Raw genomic sequence first — 17,560 nt, forward strand, 5'->3', positions numbered from 1 at the left:
GTGAGTGCTCAATGTCGGACTAAGTGAATATTAGTGTGGGTAAATTGTTTGTACTCGCATGATGAGTGCCTCCGTAAACAAGGCAGCCGAAGTGTTTGGCGCTTCAAGAGGCACGGTATCGAACATTTATACCGCGTTCAGGGGAAGCGGGAAAACATGACCCGCTACACCACAACGCGGACAATAGTGTGTGTCGTGTGATAGTGATTCACTGTCGAAGAAGATTGTTACGAGAAATAGGGAAACAACAGCTGGAAAAGTCACTGGAGAACTGAATGTCGTACTCGTGAACTGTGTCAGCACAAAATCCACACAAAGAGAGCGCCACAGACAGGAAATTGCAGGTCGAACTGTAATTCCAGATCCATTCATTAGTGATGCAAGTTTCCCAAGACATGTTGCCGAAGTCATAAAACCTGCACTATGGAGCCATGGGAGGAGGTAATTTGGTCGGATGTGTCTTGCTTCACGCTGCTTCCAGTTCCTGCTCGAGTTTACGTCCCAAACGTAATCATGTTGGCTGCTCGATGATGATTTGGGAAGCCATATCGTGGTATTACGTAAGACAATGGTTATTGTCTGTCGTCGCTTACTGCCAAGTACTATGTGGTCATTTCGAGTAATCAGTTTCATCCCTTGACGCTATGTATGTTCCCCAGTGGTGTCAATGTGTTCCAAGGTGACAGGACTCATGTTTACAATGCTGGTTTTGTGAGGACAAGGATGAATTTCCGCATCTCCACTAGCTACCACAGCCAGCAGATTTCAGTGTTACTGACAAGGGAACCTCCCCATCGCACCCCCTCAGATTTAGTTATAAGTTGGCACAGCGGATAGACCTTGAAAAACTGAACGCAGATCAATCGAGAAAACAGGAAGAAGTTGTGTGGAACTATGAAAAAAATTAGTAAAATATACAAACTGAGTAGTCCATGCCAAGATAGGCAACATCAAGGACACTGGGGGTCTAGGTGCGGCGTGGTCCCGTGGTTAGCGAGAGCAGCTATGGAACGAGAGGTCATAGGTTCAAATCTTCCTTCGAGTGAAAAGTTTAAATTTTTATTTTCAGTTTATGAGACAAACTCTTATGTTTTCACCACTATTTTTGGAGTGATTATCACATCTACAAGAAAACCTAAATCGGGCAAGGTAGAAGAATCTTTTTACCCATTCGCTAAGTGTACAAGTTAGGTGGGTCGACAACATATTCCTGTCATGTGACACACATGCCGTCACCAGTGTCGTATAGAATATATCAGACGTGTTTTCCCGTGGAGGAATCGGTTGACCTATGACCTTGCGATCAGATGTTTTCGGTTCCCATTGGAGAGGCACGTCCTTTCGTCTACTAATCTCACGGTTTTGGGGTGCGGTCACAAAACGCAGACACTAAACTTATTGCAGTGAATAGAAACGTCAATGAACGAACGGACAGATCATAACTTCGCGAAAATAAAGAAAGTAAAATTTTTCAGTCGAGGGAAGCCTTGAACCAAGGACCTCTCGTTCTGCAGTTACTCATGCTAACCACGGGACCACGGCGCTGCTGAGCTCGCATTTTCCTTGATATTGCCTATCTTGGACATGGACTACTCAGTTTGTATATTTTACTAATTTTTTTCACGGTTCCACACAACTTCTTCCTGTTTTCTCGATTGATCTGTGTTCAGTTTTTCAAGGCCTATCCACTGTGCCAACTTATAACTAAATCTGAGGGGGATGCGATGGAGAGGTTCCCTTGTGAGCCTTTTTGGTCTACTTTGGACAGAAGGGTGCGAGATCGCTATCCACCTCGTTATCTGACCGTGCCACTAGTTTTCTGGGACAGTGGCATAAGATTCACTTGAAAACAATGCAAGAGCCATATTTATCGATCCCGAGACGACTGGAGGTTGTTTCGAACAGCAACGGGTTTTTCCACACCGTATCAGGTATGGTAATGTGTTGTGCTTCTCGTGCTTCCGCGTTTCTGTCCATCCCTCTGTACTTTTACACGCATGTGAGCTGCGATCCCAAATGTTTATTAATTGTTTTCAATGCCATTATTCTTCTACTCATGGTATTGTATCACAACAGTGTACAGGATGGCAGCCAGTCAAGGAATATTTTAGGGAATAAGCTTAAAAAATTTCTTTCAAAGGCCCAGTGCAATCTTTACAGATTTTCTCCCAGAGTAATTCACGCCGTGTCTACGTGACACAAGTCGCTTGCCTTTCAAAACCGAGGCGGTTCTGTCCAGTTAAAGCTGCTGACAGGAGACGTCCTGAGACCTCTGCTGAAACCGCTGGTGAATTCACGCCATTGGTGTTAGCCAATAGCGTGCACGGGATACCGATCACGTGTGTGAACGCTGGAGTCTTCTGCGGTGCCGAACACAGTTGCCTCTCTCTCTCTTGTAATCCAGACCTCGAGCAGAACAGACGTCTTTTTGGAAAGCACAGCCTCTTGCTCTGCTCTTCGCGACCGGTCACCAACGTAAGTCAACAAAAACCGCTTCCCCTTCCCTTGCCCATTTCATTTAATTGTTCGACGTTGTAGACTGGCCTAAACCTGCTAACTTCCGACCCTAGGTGCGCCTTTTGTATTCCGTATATCGAAATACATCCTCTTTATTGTACTTAATTCCCTGTTTTGTCATTTAACGGTAAACCTGCATGCCCACTATCAAATCCTGACACTCGATATCCCGCACACTGCCGCCACAAGGCATATTTAACAATCTTCTTCCCTCTTCCCTGCCATTTAATACATTAACATTGGTTAATCCACAAACCACGTACTCTAAAAGAGTTGAGTTGTTGTCAGAAGTGGGAAAGTGGGATGTAACAATCATACCCCCCCCCCCCCCCCGTTCCCGACACGAACTCCTCCAATACAGCCTTAATTTAATTTCATATTCCATGCAACATATATGTACCGCATTTGATGATGCCCGTGTCTACAATACGGATCCACAAACGCAGGTTACCTCCGTGCCTAGATTTATACCGTAACAGCTGATCGATACGCGTCGCCACGCTGTTTACCTCTCTTCCCCTGGGGTAAGTGGCGAGCTTCACTTACCTCACAGCGGAATCCCCCAACGTCAGTCGAACGGTCATGATGGTGAAGGGGCTAAGCACCAGTTTTTCATCCGTTATATTTTCTGCTTCGTTATGTGGATAACGAACAGGGCTTTTACATACTAAAAGAGCTATCTACAATATGGCAAACATAGATGCTAAGAAGGCCAATCAATGGAGTACGAGGAAGCTCCCTTGACTTGTTTATGCTAAATGGGGTAAGCGCAGAACATGTTATACGATTTGGCTATATTGGACATAGAGATCATACACTTTCTCATCCTTCTGCCGTTTACCGAGCGAGGTGGCGCAGCGGTTAGCACACTGGACTAGCGTTCGGGAGTACGACGGTTCAGTCCAGCGTAGAGCCATCCCAGTTTAGGTTTTCCGTGATTTATCTAAATCGCTCGAGGCATCCGGGATGGTTCCTTCGAAAGGGCACGGCCGACTTCCTTCCCCATCCTTACCTAATCCGACGAGACCGATGACCACGTCGTTTGGTCTCTTCCACCAAACAACCCAACCCAATCTTGTTGCCACTACCCTAGCTACACACCACACTCCTCCTCACCTTCTGTCTTTCCCATCTTCTGTACTCCTATCACCCATCTCAATCCGTACCTTCATCATCATTCTGTCGTTTCGTAGCCTGTCTCTTGCTTGCCATCATTGGCGCGGTGCCAACAAGTCAATAGAACACAAATATTACGTCGATCGATAAGTTCGTAGCGTTATTTATAACTTCAATAATTACAAGAGATACACATAAGAGAAACTTTCAGCAATAATATATTCTCCTTCACTATTTACAATAGTCTTCCAACGCTGGGACCGAGCGAGGTGGCGCAGTGGAGTCGCATTCGGGAGGACGATGGTTCAACCCGCGTCCGGCCATCGTGATTTAGCTCTTCCATGATTTCCCTAAATCTCTCCAGGTAAATGCCGGGATGGTTCCTCTGAAAGGGCACGGCCGAATTCCTTCCCCGTCCTTTCCTAATCCGATGACACCGATGACCTCGGTCTCTTCCCCCAAACAGCCCCACCCAACCCAATCCAACACTGGGAAAGCTTCTCGATTCCACGACCTTTGAAATCACGTGATTTTGAGGCGAAGAACTAATCGAGCAATGTTCGGAGCACATATGCGTCCGGAAAGGACGTTACTTGAAGGTTGTTCGATAGAGAGCGGAAGAGATGAAAATCTGAGAGTGCAACATCAGGTGAAGAATATGGGCGAAGAATGACTTCCCAACCAACTTCTCTATAGCGTCTTTTGTCAGTCTAGCCAAACGAGGGCGGGCGTTATTGTGGAGTAGCATCACTTCACGCAGTCTTCCTGGTCGATGTTTTTGGAAGTCGTCTGCAAGAGTCTCAGTTGTTTACAATAAAAGTCAGCAGTGGTTTTTACACCTCGGGGAAACAATTTGTAGTACAGACACCGTCGTTGTTCCACCATTACCTTTTGTGGATGCGCGCAGGTCTCTGTACGGGGAGTTGCGCTTTGTTTGGCCCTCAGTCATTCCTCTCTTTTCCCTACGCTAGCATAAATACATCGTTTACCGTCACGAGTAAAGTTAGAGGATAGGAATGGTTGGTGTTGTTCAAGACCCAGCTGATGATGAACAAGCAGAGATGCCATATGGGTACCCGATGATATTTGCGATTATTGCTTAAAGCATTCGGCACCCGTACACCCGATTTATGAACCTGCATGCAAATGTCTCACGGAGATGGAACGATCATAGTTCATCACATCTACCAGTTCTGGAGTACACTGACATGAATCGTTGTGGACTAAAGCATTTAAACGATTTTAATCAAACCCCGAAGGTCCTCTGAACGGGGAGAGTGAATAACGTGAAAATGATCGCCCTCAGTGATTTTATCCCCAGACATGGTGTAAATGTTTCTTGCTGCCCTCGCTGCTGTCACCTCTCTATTGAACTGAAAAAAAAAAATACGTCGGAAATGTTCCGAGCTGCGCGGGATTAGCCGAGCGGTCAGAGGCGCTGCAGTCCTGGACTGTGCGGCTGATCCTGGCGGAGGTTCGAGTCCTTCCTCGGGCATGGGTGTGTTTTTTTGTCCTTAGGATAATTTAGGTTAAGTAGTGTGTAAGCTTAGGGACTGATGACCTTAGCAGTTAAGTCCCATACGATTTCACACACATTTGCACATTTGAACAAATGCTTCGATTTCGTCACTTGGCACTCCATTTTCCAGCGTCCACAGCTGCACTCACTACCTCCAAATGACAAAATTACAATATAGAAAGTCAAATAGCAGTAGTAAACTACAAATAAAAACTGGCAATCGATAAATAATCTAATAGATAGCGTATTACCAACATCCAAAACAAAAACACTACGTATTTGTGCATAACGGAATACTTAATTTCTTGGCACAGCTTTTTAGCATGTGACCGTGACATCACAGTTATTCGAGACTAGAGGGAAGGAAGGAAGCAATTTTTGTGAATGGTGTGATGAAAAAAACAGCAACAGCTTGCAATAAACAACCATTAAAGCGTTCGGATGAAAGGAATTTATTGTATGAACTTTTAGCAAACAACTGATGTGTTCATTAACACTACTAAGGTTGTTGTGAGTTCTGCCTCACGAATAAAACTCAACATGTCTGCGGTAATTCAGGGAAACTGACATTTGACTGAAATAGAGAGATTTGAAATTATGCAAGTCATGACAAAATGGTGGCGAAGTGAAGATCGTTGAAAACGATCGCATCCGCTGAGGTCCTGGCGCAAAAGGAACGTCTTCAGAGAAGATAAGAGGCGTCAGAAGTATCATGGAATACCTACTAGATTTGCACAAACAGTTTTATAGCACATTATGCCAAGACTGAACAACAGAATGATTACTAGACGTAGAAAATTACAAAGCTTGCAATTTTAAAATGTTACCGTCTCCGGATTTTTCTTAGTTACCGAGCAAGAAAAATGCACTCTTCACAGCTCTTAACGTTAGTTGCCTATTTTGGACACGGCTCTTACCTATTAGATGCATATTATTGTAAAATAGGGCTGAGAACTGCGGGCCGCGGTTTGACGACCACTGATTTTGATGCTCCCGGCTTAGAATCAAGTTTTATACTCTATATGATGAGAAGCAGGAACAATGAGTACAATGGATGCTGAAAGATCTTGCGCATTCAATAATTCCAATGAGATGTACCCCTTGTTATTTTACGTGTGTAGCCTATGCTAAAATACTGTGATAACGTCATCATCGTTGACGCCCGTGTTCACTGCACAAACTCATTACCGTTTTAACGAAAGGTTGTGAGATCAAATTTCGTCCTGTAATGTATGTGAGCTTTTAGATTTTAAATGTTCCTTTGTGTTCGTACTCAGGCAGCACTAAAAATTAAAATGGATCTATTTCAGTCTCGCTTCTTTTTTGGCCTCCCGTATCCTACCATCAAGCACGAATTGAAGAGAAATTGACAACACAGTAATGCTTTTTTTTGTTTCTTTTTTTAAAAATAATAGCTTACTCTGTTTTATTGTCACTTGGTTAAAATATCTCTTTCTAACAGTAACAGATCACTCTCATGATTAATGTGACACTATTAAGCATATGCATGGCAAATTACACCTGAGGATGATATGTTTCTGATCGCAATTGGTTGTTTACTGAAATGAAAACACAGCCGTGGGTAAATAATGAGTTTCCAAAAATGTCTAGAAGCTGTAAAACATCGGCCCTGAAAATAATGTAGTAAGTTATGTTTGGCAGTTAGTTGTCTAAGGGAGAGTGTAATGTGGTGGCATTAATTTCAAGTGTTCGGTGGGTCAGCATATAGAGTTGCTTCCAATCGATCGTATCTCATTCGAGGTTTCATCTAGTCGAATGGCCTTGGCACCGGAATTTCATGCTGAATTTAAGTCAGCTCTTAAGTTTTGTAAGATTTTTAATATCTCTTTGAGTGTTTTGACACACTGAGGCAGACTTTTTTACACATCATTTTTCTTGACCTTTTGTAATTCTTGTTGAGGCCATATCATTATCATATTTTCCTGGGAACTACTGTAATAAACATGTAAACTATTTTCCAGTCCGTTTTGCAACCACTTAGTATGCTTCTACTGACCTCTAACTATCCATTGTATGTATAGTTTTGTTATAATGCAGCCCCCACCCCGTCCACGTAGGTTAAGACAAAGAAAGGGCAGATTAATATCTAGTTCACGAAGTGTAACACAAAGACCCACAATAACACCATATGAAATCCCAAACTGCAAACATACGTATTTCAACGTGAGTATATCGGGGTTGGACAAAAGTATGGAATCACGTTGAGAAGTACATGCTTGATCATAAATGCAGACGCCAGTCAAGAATACACGTTGCGCTGTTGTATCTGACAACGAACAACACCTGTGCATTGTCATCAGTACGTTGCATGTATCAGTTGTGGTCAGAGCAGTGTTCTGTGATATGTGAGTGTGTTGCGTCGGAGCTGAGTGAATTCTAACGTAGGCCAGATTTGGTACTAGTACGGTGGGTGCTTTCGTAACCACTCTAACCAAACCAGTCTGGTGATTCAAGAGGCACAATATCGAATATTTACATCGCATAGAGGGAAATCAGGGAAACATCATCCGCTAAGTCACAACGTGGATCAAAGTGTGTGTTGATTGATAGTGACGTTTGTTCACCGAAGAGGATTCCGATGAAAGATAAGAGGACGACAGTACCAAAAGTCACTGCAGAACTGAATGTCGTGAACCCTTTCAAAATCTATTCAGCACGAAGAGAGGTCCATTGGCAGGAAATTCCAGGTCAAGCTGGAATTACAGGAACACTCAACAGTGATACAAATCCCAGTGTGAGGAAAACATGGTGCCAAATCCATAAAACCTGGACTGTGGCGCAATGGAAGAATGTCACGGGGTCGGATGAGTCTTGCTTCACACTTTTTCCAGCTTCTGGCCATGTTTTCGTCCCAAGAGTGACTATCTGGCAAACATAAATTGGTATTCTATTGCCATGGGCCCCACGGTTATTCTGCGAGGTCACTTTGCTGCCAAGCATTATGTGGCCATTTTGATTGGTCAGGTACATCCCACAGTACAGTGTTTTTCGCCAGTGGTGATTCTATGCTCCAAGACGACAGAGCCCTTGTTCACTCGGCTCCCTATCCACGGCTTGTTTTGTTAGCAAGAGGGGGAATTTTCGCATCTCTCTTGGCCACCACAGTCACCAGATCTGAATACTACATCTACATCTACATGGATACTCTGCATATCACATTTAAGTGCCTGGCTGATGGTTCATCGAACCAACTTCACAATTCTCTATTATTCCAGTCTCGTATAGCGCGCGGAAAGAATGAACACCTGTATCTTTCCGTACGAGCTCTGATTTCCCTTATTTTATTTTGGTGATCGTTCCTCCCTGTGTAGGTCGGTGTCAAGAAAATATTTTCGCATTCGGAGGAGAAAGTTGGTGATTGGAATTTTGTGAGAAGATTCCGTCGCAACGGAAAACGCCCTTCTTTTAATGATGTCCAGCCCAAATCGTGTATCATTTCCGTGACACGCTCTCCCATATTTCGCGATAATACAAAACGTGCTGCCTTTCTTTGAACTTTTTTGATGTACTCTGTCAGTCCTATCTGGTAAGGATCCCACACCGCACATCAGTATTCTAAAAGAGGACGGACAAGCGTAATGTAGGCACTCTCCTTAGTAGGTCTGTTACATTTTCTAAGTGTCCTGCCAATAAAAAGCAGTCTTTGGTTAGCCTTCCCCACAACATTTTCTATGTGTTCCTTCCAATTTAAGTTGTTCGGTATTGTAATAATTTATCCATTCTGAGACGACTGGAAGCTGTTTTGAATGCGAACAGTTTCCCTGCACCGTATTAGGCATGGTAGTGTTTTGTGTTTGTGGTGTTCTCAATTTTTGGTTCAAATGGCTCTGAGCACTATGCGACTTAACTTCTGAGCTCATCAGTCGCCTAGAACTTAGAACTAATTAAACCTAACTAACCTAAGGACATCACACACATCCATGCCCGAGGCAGGATTCGAACCTGCGACCGTAGCGGTCGCTCGGCTCCAGACTGTAGCGCCTAGAACCGCACGGCCACTCCGGCCGGCGTTCTCAATTTTTGTCCTCTGCTGTATCTGACTACTGAAATTAGTACAGCGATAAAACTTGATAGACTGGCTTAATATCTGCACGGACAAAAACCAATTAAAATATAAATTCCCCGTCTTTCATGGCAGTAATTTTTTCAATAAAGGAAGGGTAGGTATAGTGGCCGTGCAGGAATAACGGTCATTCCAATATCTGATTTCTTGGAGTGTTGTGATCGTAAATTAGCTGCATAAAGGTGTCACACGAAACCCCTTCAGCTATGCCTAGTCTTTCGTAGGAACCAGAATACTGCATTGTCTCTAATTCGCGTTTTGTGTAATTTTCAATCCTTTTAGTCTAAAGAAAGTTCCCATTTCATGTAATTGTTGCAAATTGGTGTTGTTTTAACGTAACTGTATTGAAAGTGTGGTTGCTTAGGGACAAATTCCCATTTCGACGAATGCGTCGTCGCAGGCCGTCGCCAGCTAACAGCTTTCATGAAACAACGTCTAGGCAGCACAGAGCCCAGCCAGTCGCCAAATATCTCCGCCGCTGTGGCCCACATATCAGGCCTAAACTGATATATGATTCCCCCCCTTTTTACGGTCATTTTTTGTGAACAAATATTGAACAAGGGTTTATAATTTAAGAAGCGGTTAAAATGCATTGCTGCAGCATGTTTACAACGTAGCGTGACTCCGATGTGATTTTATCTGTGATGGCAAATAGGCAACGGATTCAGTTCCCGAACCTTCCATCTCACTGCAGTAGTGTCCCGAGACTCCTTTGTCTCTCCTCTCATTTATCTCCTCTACATTGCTGGTATGCCCAAATGACCCCCACCATTCCACCTGCTTCATTATGCTGTTGACACCGTTTTCCCCACCCTCTACAATAACTCTAGATCCCAACGATCCCTCCAAATCCAGCTCAATTAATCTCCTGGTGGATCCAAAGACTCATCAAAATCAACCCGTCTAATACGAGGCAGTAATTATACGTCGAACCACTCGCACCTTTCGCTTCCGTGACTTCTGCCTTACACTTTACGACGGTCTTATCCAGTTAACTAATACCTTAAAATATCTTGGACTTGACCGGCAGCTAACGTGGAAACCTCAACTACTAATTACCCAAAGCTAGTCCACAATAGAGTGAAGCTACTAACAGGCCTAGCTTGGACATTACACCCTTCCACTATTGTCCACATCTAAAAACCCTGATCCAACCAGTCCTTCACTATGCGAATGTTGCATAGAAGTCCGCTCCATCCAAGTCCCTGCAAATCCTCGAGCACCATGCAACCCGTCTCGCTTACCACATCCGTTTACCTTCCCCACACGGATCATGTACCACCTTGTCAAATCCCCATGCCTTCCCAACAATATATAACACCTCTGCCGCTTGTATACTATACGCAGACCAGATTCCAGTAACGCTATGGTCTCCCCTCTGGTAACCAACCCTGGTATGCTGCCACGAGTTCACTGACACATCCCTCCATCCCTACACCTCCGCACGCACCATATCCTATCTAAATGCAACTTCAACCAGCTCCCTCTCCCAGACAATGAGATTCACTCCAATACTTACCCCTCCTACCAACTTTAAATCTTCGTCATATACCCTACTCAACATCAGGGCCCCTCTCTTCTTTTCCCTCTCCGCCTATTCCTATCCCTTTCCTCTTATACCACTATATTCCCTACATACCACACTACTTGCCACTGTATGTAGTCCCACTATTCGCCTCACCTGCTACCTATCATCTCCGCTGTTTCCCTACCTAATCGCTCCTATCTCTCTGCCCACACAACTGGACCCCATGGAACAATACTTCTCACCCAATGCAGGTACTTCAAATTTTAAATAAAAGAGCAGTGCTTCAGTGTTTTATTAGATGAATTTCACCTTTCTGTGATATGTTTTTAAGGAATATATATTTTCGTTTTTTAGCTGTCCGTCCTTGATTTAATGTAAGACAACGGCGCCAAATTTTGTTTCTCACTCTATTCTTTTTTTTAATTCGCTTGCCGAAAGAACGGAACATTGTACCGCTGACAACTCAACCCAGCACATGTAGGACGGTAAGGAACTAGGGTGGGATTTTTCCGATCACCGGTAGATCTACAAGGATGTGTATTGCGCAATTAAGGCGAAACATCTGGGAAAGCTGCGACGAGGGATGATTATCACATCTTTGGTCCCTCAAAAATGGCCTTGGAGAGTCGAGGATTCCGCTCGGACAGGTACGAACTTCTTCAGGCAGCAAGAATACTATGGGTATCTTCAATCCAGAGCGTCGGCGAGATTATTGCTTTAGTAGTCACGCGGTATCTATCTGATTTGGATACCAATTCTGGACTATCCGATCTCCGAACAGAAACTTTTTATCGCCCCTTATACGTAATAATAATATAAATAATCAAGAAATCTAACAAGTAACATATAATACGTAGTAAGTATTAATCGTTATAAAGAAATGAAGGTAATTTATTTTTCTGTAGGCGGTGGTGTACGTAAACAATCGCAAAGGAAACAGTCAAGTTTGGGATTCAAGTGATATGAACAGAGAAATGTGGGCAATGGAGGACGACATGCCTTACAAAATTGCTGCAACCATTCTTCATGTTGAAAGGATTATGTTGAACAGGATAGTTTTGAAGAAGCGTCTACATGCTACTGACAACCTGAAGGTATTTCAACGGTTTTTTTTTTTTACCTCAAGCCAAGAAAAGGAAATTTACGACCATCTGCTGCTACTGGAGACAAATTTTTTGGGCGTGGCTGTTAAGAATTTGCGATGTGCAGCACTTGAACTAACTTAGATGTATTATATTCTCCATAATTTTAATAAGGCGACTCGAATGTCTGGAAAGCGGTAGCTTGCTGGTGTCCGGGAAAGGTTTGTAACATTGGGGCTGAGTTATAGCGCTCAGGACATGTTCAAAAAATGGTTCAAATGGCTCTGAGCACTATGGGACTTAACATCTATGGTCATCAGTCCCCTAGAACTTAGAACTACTTAAACCTAACTAACCTAAGAACAGCACACAACACCCAGCCATCACGAGGCAGAGAAAATCCCTGACCCCGCCGGGAATCGAACCCGGGCGTGGGAAGCGAGAACGCTACCGCACGACCACGAGATGCGGGCTCAGGACATGTAATGTGCAACCACGGACGTTGTGTGGCTATTGGTAATGAGGAAAATGACTGTGCGAAAACAGGGCCTAAAATATTTTGAACTCCTTTAGTTTACTTTTTCTTGCTACCAGTGGTAAAAAGTGAAGTCGTATAGCATTATTGGCTGGGAGACCCTGAAGGGCAGGTTCAGCCGCATAGTCGGAAAGGTTTTCCCTATCCTTTGCTGACTGGAGGAACCTTTCTTTAGTGAAGCATGAGAGCTGTGTGCGTGAGTGTGTTACGTGTAGGTGGCTGTAATGAGCGCGCGCGTGTGTGTGTGTGTGTGTGTGTGTGTGTGTGTGTGTGTGTGTGTGTGTGCGTGTGTGTACCGAGGGATCGCCGACCTAGACACCCCTATCTGACGAACGGATCACCATCAACGGTGTCACAAGCTCTCGCTTCATGAGACTGCGGAGAGGTTGGATTATAATCTAGGACAACAGCACAAAGACTGGTGATGTGGAACTTTACGTTGTCACCCCACCTTGCTCCCTGCTGTAAAGGCAAAGAAAAACTTGTGAACAACCCGCGGCGCACCCGGGTCGTGACCCATCCAAGTACTGACCATGACCGACGGTGGTTATCTTCGGTGATCTGACGGGAACCGGTGCATGCACCTCGGCACAACCGTTGAAAATAATAATAATCACCTTAAAAATGACTATTATATTATGTAATAAAGTTTGTACTTTACATGTAATTTTTACCATAAATAATTTCCTTTTTCTCTCAACACACATTTTTTAAACTTAAGCTGGCTTTTCGATTTTTTAGCCCATTTTAGCTAAGTGACATTTTGCTTTACCACATATGGCACAATGACCAATTTGGTATTTTTCGGAATTTGTTATTATTTAGTACCTTTCCTTTTGTCTAAGAGCGATACAAAAAAAAAAAGAGACAGATAGAAGGATAGTCTAACTGTACACCAGTTAATTCTGTAGTTTCTAGATCGAGTGAAATTTAGTTAAGGAAATCGTCTAACCTCTGGCATTCCGCTATGCCCGTCCTTTCCCTACGTCTGCTGTGTGCAGGACAGCGTAGTATCACTATTCTGGACTGAAAGGAAAGGAAGGTACAAGTACATACTAAGACCGCTTAAAAGCATCGTCCGAGGAAATATCGTCATCCACTCAGCGGAAAGGATTCTGACTTGGCCCAGCGCACTGGTACTTAATTTGGTATTCTGCGTGCTGACGTGCCTCCGTTGATTTCTGGAGGAGCAGTGGTGCTAAGAATTTATTCTCATATAGAACTTGTACCATATACATCAGAATTTATCGGCGTCATTGCGTCACTTTATTAGCGAGTGCGGCAGCGGAAATTGTACAGTTCAGCTGTAGTACTGTTGAGTACGACGAGTTTGATCGCCACGCCAATCGCCGAATTTCAAACAAGACTGACACAATTTATCATTTCTAATATGCTAGAGTTTTGGGGTTGTGCCGTTAAAACAATGACATCGATGTGGCAGGAAATAATTTTAGGTAGCACTGATGCCCAAAAAAGCAATTACGCGTGAAAAAGGGAGGAAAATTGACGTTCAACGTCCCGCCAAGGATAAGGAGACACAGGGAGCATATGCTCTCATTTACTAAGGGTGCGGAAGGAAAGAGAATTTACATTTTTTCAAGAAACCATCTGCGCTCGAGACAACGAAGTGACGGAGGGAAGCCATGGAATGAACTATATTTTGAGGGTCGGAGTGAATGTGAACTGTCGTCCTGCCGAAAGCGAATCCAGTGCCATAATTTCTGCAGCAGTTGCTTCTGTAAATTAGAGCTTTAATTATTTATTTGTATTTTCTGCTACCAGTCAAATTTATTAGTTTTACTCTTAATTGAACATAGCGCAACGAGTTTCGCGTGTGTTCTGCACATCTTCCGGTATTTATACATACAGAAAATTTCTGGCCAACCACTGGTAAAACCTCCCCTCTCCAAATACTCCAACAGTCAGATAACAGGAAACAAAAATTTCTATCTTAATTTAGTTAAAAACAGTTTATTCCTTGGTAACTATTTCCCGTGGGTACAAACGCCTGAAGATGGCAGAACATATTCGAAATGCGTTGCGTTATGTAAAATTAAACATAAAACAAATAAATGGTACTAGCAGCAATTGAGGTTATACATGATGGTCCATTGATCGAGACGGGGCCAAATATCTCACGAAATAAGAGTCAAACGAAAAAACTACAAACGACGAAACTTGTCTAGCTTGAAGGGGGAAAGCAGATGGCGCTATGGTTGGCCCGCTAGAAGACGCTGCCATAGGTCAAACGGATATCAAATGCGTTTTTTAAAATAGGAACCCCTATTTTTATTACATATTCGTGTAGTACGTAAAGAAATATGAATGTTTTAGTTGGACCACTTTTTTCGCTTAGTGATAGACGGCGCTGTAATAGTCACAAACACATGGCTTGTTGTGGATAGGCAAGACAGCCAACCCACTATGAGAGGAATCCGAAAGGCACGCGTTTTAGCTCACGCAGGCTGGCGTGAGGTCTGAAACAGGTCAAGGAAATGAGACTAACAAAAAACGTACGTAGCTGCTGGAATACTTAACTTTAATCCATAATTGGTGAACATCGCTCTTGACGGTACATGTTTTACAGCATCAATAGTAACTGGTAATGGCGCCTTGCTAGGTCGTAGCAAATGACGTAGCTGAAGGCTATGCTAACTATCGTCTCGGCAAATGAGAGCGTATTTTGTCAGTGAGCCATCGCTAACATAGTCGGCTGTACAATTGGGGCGAGTGCTAGGATGTCTCTCTAGACCTGCCGTGTGGCGGCGCTCGGTCTGCAATCACTGATAGTGGCGACACGCGGGTCCGACGTATACTAGCGGACCGCGGCCGATTTAAAGGCTACCACCTATCAAGTGTGGTGTCTGGCGGTGACACCACATAGCTCACAATTTTAGACGAACAGTTGGTAACAGGTAGGTTACTTAAAATACCGAACATAGGTACTTTTGAACATATTATTTTTGGTTGTTCCAATGTGATACATGTACCTTTGTGAACTAATCATTTTTGAGAACGCATGCTGTTACAGCCTGATACCTGTAAATAGCATATTAATGCAATAAATGCTCAAAATTATGTACGTCAACTTCAATGCATTTGGCAATACGTGTAACGACATTCCTCTCAACAGCGAGTAGTTCGCCTTCCGTAATGTACGCACATGCATTGACAATGAGCTGACGCATGTTGTCAGGCGTTGTAAGTCGATCACGATAGCAAATATCCTTTAACTTTTCCCACAAAAAGAAATCCGGGGACGTCAGATCCGGTGAACGGGCGGGCCATGGTATGGTGCTTCGACGACCAATCCACCTGTCATGAAATATGCTATTCAATACCACTTCAACCGCATGCGAGCTATGTGACGGAAATCCTTCATGTTGGAAGTACATCGCCATTCTGTCGTGCACTGAAACATATTGTAGTAACATCGGTAGAACATTACGTAGGAAATCAGCATACTTTGCGCCATTTAGAATCCTATCGATAAAATGGGGGCCAATTATCATTCCTCCCATAATGCCGCACCATACATTAACCGCGAAGGTCGCTGATGTCCCGCTTGTCGCAGCCATCGTGGACTTTCCGTTGCCCAATAGTGGATATTATGCCGGTTTACGTTACCGGTGTTGGTGAATGACGCTTCGTCGCTAAATAGAACGCGTGCAAAAAATCTGTCATCGTCCCGACATTTTTCTCCTGTGCCCAGTGGCAGAAGTGTACACAACGTTCAAAGTCGTCGCCATGCAATTTGTGGTGCATAGAAAAATGGTACGGGTGCAATCGATGTTGATGTAGCATTCTCAACACCGTCGTTTTTGAGATTCCCGATTCTCGCCCAATTTGTTTGCTACTGATGTGCAAATTAGCCGCGACAGCATCTACTTGGGCATCATCATTTGTTGCAGGTCGTGGTTGACGTTTCACATGTGGCTGAACACTTCCTGTTTCCTCAAATAACGAAACTATCCGACGAACGGTCCGGACTCTTGGATAATGTCGTCCAGGATAGCGAGCAGCACACATAGCACACGCCCGTTTGTCATTTTGACCACAATAGCCATATATCAACACGATATCGACCTTTTCCGCAATTGGTAAACGGTCCATTTTAACACGGGTAATACATCACGAAGCAAATACCTTCCGCAGTGGCGGAATGTTACGTGATGCCACGTACTTATACGTTTGTGACTATTACAGCGCCATCTATAACAAAGCGAAAAAAGTGGCCCAACAAAAGCGTTCATATTTCTTTACGTACTACACGAATATGTAATGAAAAATGGGGGTTCCTATTTTAAAAAACACCGTTGATATCAGTTTGACCTATGGTAGGGCCATCTAGCGGGCCAACCATAGCGCCATCTGGTTTCCCCCTTCAAGCTAGAGGAGTTTCGTTCTTTGTACTTTTTTCATTTGATGCTTATTTCGTGAGATATTTGGCCTGGTAACTATCAATGGACCACCCTGTCCAAACAAGTACGAGGAAAGCGCGAAACGGAGCGATTTATCTGGCGTCCAAGTGAGCATGAGTATTAGCTTTCGGGATAGGGCTGAAAGTATTTCCGAAAAGGCTAATTCCGTCAACTGTTAGCCTGCTTCTGTGGTTAAAGTATACCGTGCACGGTAAAATGGCGCTATCCGAATCAGGCATCGAGGAACTGTGTTGCAACACGGGCCATGGCTGGCAGGGGTGAACGACTGCAGCGGAGATGTATACGGGCCAATAGAAGTGCAACTGTTGAACAGCTGACAGCCCAGATGAACCAAGAGGCTACCAACAGTGTCTCCTCATCGACCGTTCAGCAAACATTACTCCGTTACTCCGTACGGGCCCCCGCTGCAGATGCCTCATTCATGCACCCATGTTGGTTGCTTTTCGTTGGCAACGGAGGCGGGAATAAGTCACTACTGCGACTGGACGTCTAATGAGTGGCGACAAGATCCATTTTCAGAATAGCCAGCCCGGTTCTAGACACTACAGCCTGGAATCGCGCGACCGCTACGGTCGCAGGTTCGAATCCTGCCTCGGGCACGTGTGTGATGTCATTAGGTTAGTTAGGTTTACGTAGTTCTAAGTTCTAGGGGACTGATGACCTCAGAAGTTAAGTCCCATGGTGCTCAGAGCCATTTGAACCATTTCAGATGAATAAATAATTATTCCACACGGTCA

This window comes from Schistocerca serialis, chromosome 1 (genome assembly GCF_023864345.2).
Source record: "Schistocerca serialis cubense isolate TAMUIC-IGC-003099 chromosome 1, iqSchSeri2.2, whole genome shotgun sequence".
NCBI classification, from domain to species: Eukaryota; Metazoa; Arthropoda; class Insecta; order Orthoptera; family Acrididae; genus Schistocerca; species Schistocerca serialis.